This window comes from Durio zibethinus, chromosome 23, assembly GCF_047325235.1.
Source record: "Durio zibethinus cultivar Kanyao isolate XHJ-2024 chromosome 23, ASM4732523v1, whole genome shotgun sequence".
NCBI lineage: Eukaryota > Viridiplantae > Streptophyta > Magnoliopsida > Malvales > Malvaceae > Durio > Durio zibethinus.
Window position 1 is genome coordinate 1,849,465 of NC_143184.1, and position 13,613 is coordinate 1,863,077.

The 13,613-nt window shown below is 31.2% G+C and overlaps 1 pseudogene across 1 annotated transcript; it reads right to left on the reverse strand.

Moving 5' to 3' along the window:
- Positions 1–753: 753 nt before the first annotated feature.
- Positions 754–7,630, reverse strand: LOC111313877 (AT-rich interactive domain-containing protein 1-like; annotated as a pseudogene). Its single transcript, XR_016332363.1, has 3 exons — positions 7,604–7,630; positions 4,497–5,649; positions 754–1,922 (listed from the first exon to the last, which is right to left on the reverse strand). The product of XR_016332363.1 is annotated as an AT-rich interactive domain-containing protein 1-like (transcript).
- Between the last annotated feature and the right edge of the window lie 5,983 nt (positions 7,631–13,613).

Sequence of the window (13,613 nt, forward strand, 5' to 3'; positions counted from 1 at the left end):
ATTGGGAAACATTCGAGATTTGGGTGTATCATGCATAGTTGAGACTACCCAATTTTCATATGCTATTGTTTCATGCATTATTATTATTTTTTTCAAATAAATAGCATATGTGATCTTGACTTTAAATTTTGAGATGCATATCACTTTGGTTCATATATTTTTAATATTGTAGTGAAATAATCATTTTATCAATAGTTTTTTTAATTCTACCGATAAATGTTTGATTGCAAAACGTGTATATCATGACATATACATGTAAGTTGATGTTTATAAAATACTATTCGACTCAAAATTATCAAATATCTGCTACTGCCTTGCATTTGGCCTTTGAATAGAAGCACATGTGATAGTAAAAGTTGAAAACTAGTACTTCATAAATATTATTCAAATCCATGTGCTCAACATAAGCTACGGTTATGGTTTGACAAACAAGGAAAAGAATACCAAGAAAATGTGGTTGTTACCAACAAAACTAGAGAGGAAACAAACCCTAAATTCCTTTGATATCGTATCAGCTCCTTGGGACCTTACCGGCATTGGATATAGGAAGATTAAACTATTTGCAGCTTATTTTCCAGTTCTAAGCTTCTTCAAATACGGTATTTGGGCAAAAAGGTCCAGTTTTTGTATCACATTCAAAATGCTTAACCATGCAATGCATGGTTATCATGAATTTCTGATAGACTACAATTACCCTGTACAGGCCTTGCTGCTACGTTAGAAGGCGCAGCCTTGCTATCAAAAGCTCAATGAAGAAAAGGATGCAAAATGCCTGTATTTGATGTTATTATTTATGATAAATGGAGACGAATATACCTCGGAAACTGAAACAAAGCATGAACCAAAACACTTCAGGAGCATTGATGCTGCTTGAGACCAGAGGTATCATCAATTCTTCCCAGTAAATTATCCCCTCGGAACAAAATCTTTTGACCACTCAAGTTTCACTTTTCAAAGGTACACCGATAGGAATATCTTATTTAATTCAAACCTCGAAACAGCTAACCTGAACCTTTAAGCTTTTGTCAAAGTGCTCCATATTTACTACAGGAAGAGTATCTTGACTTTTTCTGCGACTTCTTTGGGGAAATTAAGATGTAGGTATAGGACTTGATTGCTTCATGCCCAATGCCTTTGGTGACTGATTCTGCCTCTGTTTCCTCATCATCACTGTTAATGTTGCTTGGAGTGATCCTATTCTGGTGTGCTCTACGCTGCAAAAGAAAGACACTGTAATAATAGGAAACAAGTTCTTCCCTACTTTTGTTAGGAAAATACTTGTAGATCCCATCCCAGAAACAGTTTTCTAGTGATGGAGGATTTGACTTCACTATAGACGAAAACATCTTCTGTTCTTCCTCCTTCCAAGCAAATGCAAGCTCTTCACCCATCTTATCAAATTTCCACTGGTTGAAAGCTGAACCCAACTCAAGCTTTACTTTAGATCTTTTCTCAGCAACATGAAATTTTACACATTCTATAGAATCTTTAATATAGCAGCCACATGAATCTTGTCTTCCCTTTCCAATCCGTTCCCTTTCAATCAGAAAGGTGTTTTCCTTTTTTTCCAATGGCCAAACACGAGTCCCCAACCATTTTGCATCACTTTCTGAAGCTACCCCTGTCCAGTCTGGTACCTCAACTTGAAAATATGGCCCAATAGGAACTTGAATGTCAACATTATAGTTGAACACTGAACCTGGAGTTGCAGAGTCACAAGTTCCATGCAACTGTTTATCAATCCCGACCATACAACTGTCCAAGTCACTATGACTCCCTGAGGAGGACGATGGTGACCAATCCTGTCCCTTTGATGCCATTTTCCCCAAAAGGATCTTCTTGGTGCAACTCAACCTCTCTCTGAGATTGTACCCAACTTTAGTGTGATCATCATACATACGTGGATGCATCTTCTGATTTTTCTACAAAGTGGGAACATCATGTGATTATTATAACATAAACAAAAAGGAAAAGAACGCATAACAGGAATTTCATGAAATAAATGAATGTTTATGGAAACAAATAATAGCACAATACACAACCAGAAAGAAAAATGTAGGTATAGTTTCAAATCATCTTAATACTTTGAACCCAAATGGATTAAAAGCAGCTCAACACAAAGTATTTCATGAGTCTTAAATGTATAATAACTGGAAAAGTGCTAATAAAGAATGCTTTTATAATGCTTGCCTTCCAGACATTACAACAGAAATAACCCGTATAAAATTCAATGGGTTCAGCACATCATTAATTTCTTCTCCTTTTATTTATTTATTTTTTTTGAGTAAACCACACATTACTACTTAAGTACACTGAGTGACCCTGAAATATTTCATTCTTTAAGAAAAAGAAAATAATATGCACAAGGCAGGAAGTAGAAAATCATCTAGAGAAAAAAGAAGAACAAAATGCAAAAGTAATGATTGATTTTGGCTAATGGTATTATCATAACCATTATTTTATATAACAGGGCTACTAAGGAGAGAAACCACAAGCAAGCAGCTTGGTCTTGGCTTGGTCTTGGCTTGAGATTACTCAGTCAACAAACAAGCCAAGCTTCTGTTGAGTCGCTGACTGAGACAATTGAGACTAGCCCATAGTAAGCCATCATCACTACAAGACTATGGTTACCGAAAGCAAAACTCCAAAATAGTTGGAATTCTAAATACAGAGATAAAGTGGCGCAATGTATTCATTGTTAACGCAGAATAGGAACTTGCCAAGTTAAACACCAAAAAAAGCCAAGGTCTAACAATAATATATCCAAACCTAAATTTGTTAAAGACCCTTCCTATCCAAACTCAAGCCAGATCATCTGCGATCCTTATTTACTAAGATGGACACAAATACTAATTATAAGTTACATGAAAGCTCCCACAAAAGATAACTTCAAACAGCATAAATTCAAAAAACAGATGAAAGCATCAACTTTTAAGATTAAAGGAAAGAGAGAAAAGGAGTGATGAAATCAAACATGCTGCAACAGATAATAAAACAAAAAGAGATAAGGTCCAAATTTACCATTCAAATTAAGGTGATGGATCAAATTTACCATTCATCCTTGAACAGATGCAATTTTACTACTGTACTTTTGAATGTGGTTGAAAAATAGTTAAATGTTAATGGTAAAAGAATATTCTGTGAGAAAATAACAGAATATTCTAAATTTTAGCCATTTTTTAACCAAATTAGAAAGTACAACGTAAAATTGCAATCATGAGTGGTAAATTTGATCCATCATCCGAAGTAGAAAGGTAAATTTGAACCATCCCAAACAAAAAATAGTTAATAGAATACAACTTGTCAATGACTACAGAGCTAGGAATTTCAATGTTAAAATACAAATCTCCAGAACAATTATGATGATGACAACAATAATGGTAAACTTATCAAGGCACCAGTCAACATCAAGGATGACCAAAAAAAGAGATGAAAACAGTCACTGAAAATTTTAGAGTTCATTTCATTGTTCCTTTTTGATTCTTCAAAAGTTGCTAAAGCATAAAAATCAAAGTGGTAAAAAACAAAATCATATTTGATTTAAAATAATTTTATAGTTTGACACAATTCAAACATAAATGTTACATATAAATATAAAATCATGATTTTGATATTCACAATATATCATTTTTTAGTTTATCCCAAAGTTTTATTTATTATTTGCATCCAAACATACTAGTATTTACATTTTACTCCATAAGCAAAGAACAAATTGCAAAAGCAACAACCAGCAGGAATGTTAACCCACTACAAGTAGAAGGTGCTTCTAAAACAAGGTAGTATGGTAAATCAAATGCAGTAACAGCTATGAGTGATAAAAAATCACCAAATAATAACAGTATTTCATATTAGACATATAATTATGTACCGGGAAAAAACAACATTAAATATATAGCCCCATAAACAACAAGCAAAAACAATTCCATTTCCTAACACAAGGGGTCTGCTGCATGGATCTATCAAGCCATTGCAATATTAAGATATATGGAGACTTCTTGTTATCGTTTTCATGCATGTTTACCATTAAGAACATGTAGTGCCGCGTGCTAACTTGTAGCATGGGAAATTTAGACCAAATAAAGGACATGAGCAGGAGCATAAAGAGAAAGTGAGAGTGAAGAATAGATAATAAGCTATTGATGGAAAATGAAGCAAAATTAGCTATTGATGGAACCCTTAATGTACTATCACCATTCTTCTAACATATTATCCATTCTTCACTCTGCTTGTCCTTATATTTGGTTTGTTTATGCGAGTCATATTTCATCCTATTCATTTAAGATCATTATCCGTAAGGAACCAAAAAATGCATAATGGAGCATTTTCATGCAGACTACCACCATAGCAATCAAAGAAATTCAAGAAAAATATAAAATTCACTAAGATTTATATAACAATATTAACAATAAACTTGCATAGGCACTGGTAATAAGTACATTGACCTCTCACTTGAATTGATGACTAAAAAGTAGGGAAGTGTTGCAATGGGTATATACCTGCCAATTGAACTGGTCAACACTTGAATGGTCATCCTTTCCATGAAGGACAGCTTCTCGAAACAATAAAACCTGCTGCCAAAGTTCTTCAGTCCCATACCATTTCCACTTTGACCTCTCTGGTAATGAACCAACCACTGGATTACATGGATCCTTCGCAATCTCAGTAAGCCAATTAAGCATTTCCCATGTAGAATCTCGCTTCCTCTTATGAGATGAAAAGTTTTCCTGAATGTCATTTGAATCCAATATCACAACATCATCACCACCACTACCTGTGCATTTCTTACATTCAACACTGTCCTCCATAATTGCACTTTTCACCTCATCCTCATTACACATTTTCTCAACATCTGATGAGTTCACTACACTTTTCGCCAAATCTGAAGGCGTATCTTCATATTCATCAACATAAATGCACTTTATGTCACCATCTGAATCACCCAACATGCTCTTTAGATCGTCATCATTCCGCAAGTTTTCAACTTCCTTGTAATCCAAAACCCTTTTTGTTAAATCAATATGAATAGATTCTTCATCTTTTACGCATTTCTCTCCCCCTTCTAATCCTGCCACTACACTTTCTTCCACTTGAGAATACTCCGCAACTTTCTTCTTTGATTTCAATAAAAAACCTTTAAGCTCAGCTCTCAACTCCATCAGGTGTCGACTATAATTTGAATTCGTTTTTCAAGTCCTCACTTTGAACAATTCTCTCAAGTGAAACTAAGTATTTAACATAAACCAACTTAACCGGTGACACAATATTTTAAACCCAAACCAGATTCTTTAGCAACCAAATGCCATAACCCACTTTCTGAAACAGCATTGTATCCAACTTTGTATCCAACTTTATCTCTAACAACCAAGAAAAGCTTAAACAAATGCGCAGGCTGCCCATCTCCAAGCATTGGAGGAAGGGGCCAAAAACATCCTTGGGCACAGATCTCTTTTAAAAACGACCCAAGAAACTTGTTAAACCAGAACCTAAGCTTATCAGGTTCGGATTTAAAAAAAGACCATTTTGAAAAGGGCTCGAGATCGATCCAGGAATCAGAAGTGTCGACTTTTTCTGGGATTTTTGCGCAATCTAGTGAAGTGAAGACCCATCAGCTCTCATCGACCTCTCTGCCATGGATTTCGAATTCAAACCCTAAAAAAAATGGTTCTCTGTATAATCTTTCATTCTTCGACAAAAACAAATAAAAAATGGGGACGGAAATTGTTAAAACAATTAAAAGATCATAATAGAAATATTTAAGTGCTGTTCAAGCAGTCAGGCGGTTAATATCCTCTCGTGAATTAAGAGTTTAAGTGACTAAGTTGAGATTTAAGAGTAAATTAAGAATTTCATGAACAAAACATCTTGGTTTTGCATTTTAGTAAGGATTTTTTGGCGGGAAATGACTAATCTAGGGTTTTGATTGAGATTTTTTTTTGGCTCCCCATGAAAATTTTTTCCTTTTGGCCCGCGCTTTCTCTCTCCCCTCTCTTGTTGCAGACAGTGGGGAAATGAAAATATCAGAGTTTTTGAGGGGCTAAATTACAAGTTTTGAACAGATTTTTTTTTTGGGGTCAAATTTTAGAGTTATAGAAAGAAAACAGAGGAAAAAAAACATACCAGTATTTTTTTGGGGGTGTGAAATAGAGTGCGGTGTCCATGAGACTCCCTCAACCTCTCTTTGCCTTTGGGCCTTTTTTTTTTCAATTCTCTCTTTGCCCCTTTTCTTTTGCCTAAATACTTCTTCTTTACCCTTCTCTTATGGATTTTTTTTCTAAGCCCCTTTACCTTGTGAGGTTTTTATAGATTCTCTTACCCTCTTCTTCTTTTCTCTCTCTCTCTCTCTCTCTCTCTCTCTCTCTCTCTCTTTGGTGAATAAAAGTGCTTTTAAAAGTATAGAGAAACTTGAATAAAAATGACCCAAACCCTCTAATTTATAGTTGTCATGATTGGTTGACCTAGGTTTATTATTAACCATGGGTTGGGACTTAAGGGGTCATGTGGTATAGTTTGAAATTTTGGGAATTAGAAAAAGGGCTTTTGGGAATTAAAATTTATATTTAATTGATTAAAATTTGAAATAGGCTTACTTCTTGGGAAGATCAATGATTTATAACCAATTTTCTGGCCAATGATAATTTTGTTTTGATTTACAGGAATAAAATTTTGTTTTTTTTTTTATGAAAAGAGGTTATGATTTAAAAATAAAAATTTTATAAGTGTTAAAATTTAAATTATTAGATATTATTTTTTAAATGTGAATATATCAATCAATTGAATTTACTTCGAATTTTATGCTATTATTCTCAAAGAGTATTTTTTTTATGTAACAAATTTGCAATATATAAGTTTATTTTCTATAGTTTGAATGATAATATGAAATTTAACAAGTAACTTTTTTTTGTCTTTATCTCTTTGGTTTAGTAGCTAAAAAAGCTTTTAAGATAGCGTTTGATATCATTTTTAAGATCATTGTGATGATTTAATTATCATGGTAATAAAATCACTAAAATGATTTAATTACCAATGATCTTAAATTATCATATTTGATATAATATTATAAATTACTAGTGCTTTTAAATTACTATGATTGATATTATATTAAAAAATGAATCATATAATACAAAATATCCAAAATAATATTAAAAAAATAAAATATTTAATACTTATTAAATCAATAATTTATAAAATAATTAAACATTATTTTATAAAAAAATTACAAATTATAAATCAATTTTGATAAAAATAATTTCTAAAAATTTATTAAATAAATTCATTATCTATTTTTTAATCAATATAAATTTATAAAATAAAACTTTTTTATAATAAGTGATTAAAAAATGATTAAAATTTGTAGTGATCAATTTTTTGGAATAATGTTAACTATATTTTTTAAGAGGGTAAATTAATTAAAAATAATATTAAAATTTACTTTTTTTATATTGATAAAAATTTCTCATTATTTAAGTTGAAAATCTTATTTTTCTTCGAGAAAGTGATTTTATTATTTCAGTGATTTAAGATTATTATCATATAAAATTTTAAATTGCTACTAAATAAGATAATTTAATTATTGAACACCAATTATCGTGGTTTTTTACCAAACCTTCTCCAATGATATAGACTTTCTCATCTTTACATGGGCTATGTCAATCCTATGTCCAAAAAGTATTTTGTTTTTTTTTGGGAACAAGCCATTCTCTGTGAAGCCATCTATGACTAATTTTTAGGATGGTTTGGGGTTTTCTTACTTTTTTGTTCTCTCTTCATTCTTTATAAACTTAAAGAAAATTGATAAAAGAATTAAGATATAAAAATGTAGATAAGAGAGAATAATGAAGATAATGGAGAAAAAAGTGATTTAAGATAAATTTAAAAGTTCAATTATGGGTTCTAATTTTTATTTGTGAATTAAGCAAATGGTTAGTATATCATTATTTTATTATTTATTATTTTATTTAAAATTTTTAATCAATAATTTAGATGTCTATCAATTTGTGTGATACCAACCTATTCAATGCTTTTTTTATATTGGTATAGGTATCAAATTCTTATTTTTTAACTACTATTTATAAATTTGAAGTAAAATTTATTTATACAAATATAAAATATTGTTATTTTAGATACCCAATTTAAACATTCAGATCCCATGCTTACCTCCATGATTTTGTGTGTGAACAATAAGGTAGTGTTAATTTTATAAAACAAATTTTTTTTTTATTTTTATGAAAACTAAAAAACAAAAATGAAAACATGTTTAATAATTAAAAATAATTACAAATTTTAGAAAACAAAACATAGATGTATTCTATTATTAACACATGAGATATCCATTACTTTTTTGTTTGTATCTTGCAAGTTAAAGAGTTGATTCATATATTAATGCTATTTAAATCAATTAATTAATAAATATTTATTTATAAATGTAGACACCCAATTTGGTTCAGGCTCGGATCAATTGGACCTGGTCCAAATGGGTAAGTCCATTTGTATTTTTATTTTTATTTGTATTTATTTATTTATTTGTAAATGTATTTTTTAAATATATTTTTTTATTATTTATCAATTAATATATTTATTTATTTATTAATATATTTTTTATTTTATTATAATAATTATTTTTTTACTTTATCTTTTTCTTGATGGATTTTCAGCTGAGATTAAGATAAAAAAAATTAGAGTGTATTCCGCTATGAATTTGGGGGCTGGCAAAGGTGGGATTGAATTTAAAGATTGAATCCAAATTCCAGAGGGAATTGATATTGATCATAAACTCTTTTGATCAATTCTTATAAATAGGTGTTGAAACAGAATCCACAAGACAGAAAAAAACACAACAGAGAGAGGAAACAGAAGCAATATTGTGTTTTAAATTTTTTTAAAAAATTTTTCAAATTTTTTGGATTTTTTTTTTCTGAAAAATTTTCAAAAATTTTTTAGAATTCGACAAAATTTTTCGACGAACTTTAAATTTTTCGACGAGGTTTTTTGACAACTTTGAAGTTTTCGATGTCTTTTTCCAGATTTTGGTAGAACATTCAACTGAAATCTAGGATTGTTTAGAGAGAACAAGGAGCAAAGAAGGGAAAAGAGAGAAAATAAGAAGGAAAATCTAAAGAAAAATCGAGTTTCAGCCTTATATACCCTCCCAAAACGATATCGTTTTTGCGTTAGTAAACTCATAAGATCCGCGCGTTTTACCAAGATCTGACCCAACCCGTATCACACTCGATCCAGTGACCTGCTTCTCTTTTTGGGTTCGAGCCAAGCTGTTTTCCTGTCGAGTCGCACATCCGAGCCATCGTTCTTCTTGGAGTCGAGCCACATTAAGCCGAACCGAGCCGTTCCAAAGGTTTATTTATTTATTTATTATTATTATTACTTATTGATTAGATTAGAATAATTTGATATTCTTAATTTTATTTTTATTTTTATTCTTATTCTTATTTTTATTTTATTTTATTTTTAAATGATTTTCTTAAAATAAAATTCTAAAAAAATATTTTCGAGGAAAAGTTGAAAGTATTAATTTTTCTTGAAAATAATTTTCTAAAAAATATTTTTGAGAAAAAGTTGAAAGTATCAATTTTTCTAAAAAATTAAAGTTTCAGAAAAATATTTTGGAGAAAAGTTTGAAGTACCAATTTTTCTTATAAAAAAAAACGTTTTAAGGAAAAGTTGAAAGTATCAAATTTTCTTGTACAAAAGCAATGAGTTTTTGAAGGGAAAATGATTTATATCTAAAGCTAAATCATTATTCTTTTTTTTCATTTTATTTCTTTTCCTTTTTGAATTTTCTTTAATGTTAAATAATCTGACGATAGAGTATCTGCAAGTGAAATAGTAATTTTTTTGTATACTCTTAAAGTGAGGAAATTTTCTCAATTTTTTGCTAAAAGTATTAGAGTCAATTGATAATAATTTTCAATAATTAATTACTTAGTAAATTTTTAAAGCTTATTGGATAACACAAAATTAAGCTGGTACCATCTTTCGATGGGCGTTGTGAGGGTGCTATAACCTTTTTCACAGGTAATCGTACTCTCAAATCCTGTTCTGATTAGTAGACCTGAACCTATTCTTTTAGGGGCCCTTAAGCTTAGGTGTTCCTTAAAATGATAGATTTCTTATGTGACCAATCGCACCTAAATAAAAAAAAAAGATTGGTGGCGACTCCTCAAATCAATGTCTAGCGATGAATCCCTAGATCTAAACGTTATTACAGTTTAACGACTCTACTGGAGACAGTCGAAAGTCATGCCAGCAAATAAATTTGTATTATCCAAAACCTAATAAAATTAAACTTTTGTTTAGATTTTTTATTCATTCATATTTATTTACTTTGTTAATTATGTCATTCATATGCACGTGCATAACATGAGTTTTATACTTGAGCTCCGTCCTTCTAGGAAGGAGTAAAGTACCTATTGCTTTCGTTAGGTTTAATGTCTCCGCAGTGGCTAGCGAAATACTCCCACTCAAATTGAACATTTTTTGTTTGTAACCTGCAATGGGTGAGGATTGGGGTACCTTACTAGTCTGTAATAGACAATGATGTAAGGAGCAATTTGAAAACCTTTAGACTTTAACCTTAAACTACATATAGTGAACCTTATAAATGCCTAACCTATAGATAGAGCCATTTTCTTCCCTTTAAAATTGTCCAAAAGTATAGGATTTATTTTTTTTATTGGGTGTGATGTTCTAATTTCTTTAATTATTTATTTGCCTATTTTTCTTTATGTAATATACTAACCTCTTCTCTTATTCATGTTTGAATGATTCATACTCATATCATAAAGTTGCATGAAGAACATTTGCCTGAAAGACGATCTTCAACAAAAAATTTTCATGGACTCCACAGTATTAGCTCATTGCGAGTCACCCAACGAAGTAAGAGTCCAGTCAAAAAAGGTTCAACTGAAGATGGGGGATTGTTTACTAATCAACTATAATTCTACCTTGTCTCAAGAAACATCTATCTTCTTCAAACAAAATAATCTAAAAGATTTAGCTGATATATGAAAGAAGATGAGTCCGTCAAGACAAGAACAATTTTGTTAGAGACATAGGCATATAGCACACCTTCTTACAATAAATATCAACAATCAACTAGTTAGAGTTATAGTATAATTTTAAGATCTCACATACAAGTGTTTCATTTTCAATGAAGTGGATATGACGCCAACCATCAAAGAATATTCGACCTTGTTAAGCCTGTAACTCAAGGCTCCTAACAAGATATATGTTAGAAAACACAAGTTAAGATTTTGTAAAGATTTAGCCCATCTTGTAGGGATAGACAAAGAGATTGTGGATTCTCACATAAAGAATAAATAAGAACAGGTTTGCCTACCTTGGAAATTCTTTCATGATTTTTTAGTGCAACATGCCAACGAGGAATGGGGATTAGATGTATTTACCTTAGCCATATACGAAATTATGATATTTTCAAAGGTTTTGGGTCATATTGAAATAGCAGTGGTTGACTTCTTTGAGAATGTGATCAATGGGTATAACCCTTCAATAGTAATATTAGCAGAGACTATCAGATCTTTGAGTTACTATCATCAGAATGGAAGGCATTTTATAGACTACATACAGTTATTATACTTATGGATGAAAAGCCATTTCAAGTGGAGAAAAGATGTTTTCTCAAAGCTTTATGTCTGCAATCGAGCTCCGATCAAAAAATTTTATAAAAGTGGGTGGTCAGAACAAAAGTAAAAAAAGAATGGATAGTTTTCTTACAAGAACTGACAAGTGCCAAAGTAAGGTGGTTAGTCGCATGGATGAATCATGAACCTATGCTATATTAGTGTAGAGATAATACTGTGATCCCACTTTTGAGTTTATGGGGGGCAACAAGTTATGTGTCACTTCTAGTAAGAAGACAGTTTGGGGTAGAACAATTCATTCTTATGACCCATAGGCTTCATCAATTGAATTTTTCTTACAGTGAGCTAAAAATATTTCAGAAGATGAATGAGGTGATTAAAGCTTGAAAAAAATCCTCGTAAAGTGAGTCATGGACCATTCATTGATAAAGTCACTCTAGGGTATTTACTTTGGAGAGCAAGATAAAGATAAAAAATGGTATTCACTTATGAAAGCTTTCAACTGCCAACAGAAGGAAAGCTTGAAGAGACACAATCAAAATTAGAGCTTGCAACAAAAGAATTTAAGTCTGAAAAGGATAAGTTAAAGCAAAAAATCCAGAAGCTTCAAGAAGAAAAAGATCAGTGAAAAGATAAAGCTGAAAGACATAAAGTTAGAGTTTACAAGATTGCTAAAGAACGTGATACAGCTGTTGAAGACCTAGCAGAGCTACACTAAGAACATAAAAGGTTATGTGTGAGAGAAAGGGCCAAGAATATAATAATTGTTGAGCTCACTGAAGAGAATAAACGATTGAAGCAAGAATATGCTGAATTAGAGGAAGAAAGTACCCAAGTACAGACAAAAAATAACATGTTGAATAACTATTTAAGCAGGTTAAGACAGAGGTTGAATGAACAAGAAAACTACATTGCTATATTGGTTAGAGAGCATGGAGAGTTATTATACCAAGTGTGGTGTGATAAAAGGGAAAACTTGAGAAGACAGAAGTACATTGAGCATTTAACAACCCAAATTTATAAAAGGGTATGTAAGGCAAGAGAGATGGTAAAAAAGACAGAGGTATTGAAAGAAGTGGTAGCCCAAGTAGAAGAACATGGGCAACGTCTCCTGAACTTCATCGAGGAAGCCAGAACCCAGTATAAGCAGCTCAAACAATTTTATGGTTATAACTCTAGGATGATAGATTCTATATAAATAAAAATTTTTTGAAATAAATAAAATCTTTTGGTTGAACACTGTCTTAAGGTAAATGTTCTCTTCATGCATGCATTTTCATTCATTACATTCTCATTCAATACATTTAACAAAGTAACCATGAGTTAGTCATATAAACTTGCTAATTCTAAAATATAGTTTCAAAGGTTTAAGGATAGCTCCATCTAGCAAGAACTATGTTTATCGATATAACACAAGAGCCAGAGTTAGACAAATAGAACAAAAAAACTCTCATCGATTTGAAAAACTAGAAAAAGCACAAAAAAAGATTGAGAATGAGTTGAGCAAGATTTTGGATGCTCTCAGCAAGCTAAACAAAAAAAAAAAAGAATACAAGCCAACAAGGTCCCCCATCACAAGAAATGATTGACTCTCTATATCCTTCAAGTTTTGATCCACAACAAACCCAATCCACACAGGATATACCACCACAGTAGTTCACATATCCTGTATACCCTGAAATGCCACCAGTTTTAAACCCAAGGCATTACCATAGTTATGTAAATTCTGTCTTTACTGAAAAAATAGTAGAATCGATCCAAGTTCCTGATCTAGATGACTTAAAAGAGAAAGAGAAAGAAAAAATGAAAGTAGTGGAATTTTAAGAAGATTCAAAGATTAGTATGCTTGAACAAAAGTTACGGGCTGTAGAAAGAATTGGATTTTATGGTTCTATCGACGCTGTTGAGCTTTATTTAATCCTGGATGTAGTCATTCCACCAAAGTTTAAAGTGTCAGAGTTTAAGAAATATAATGGTACAAAGTGTCCGAAGACTCAC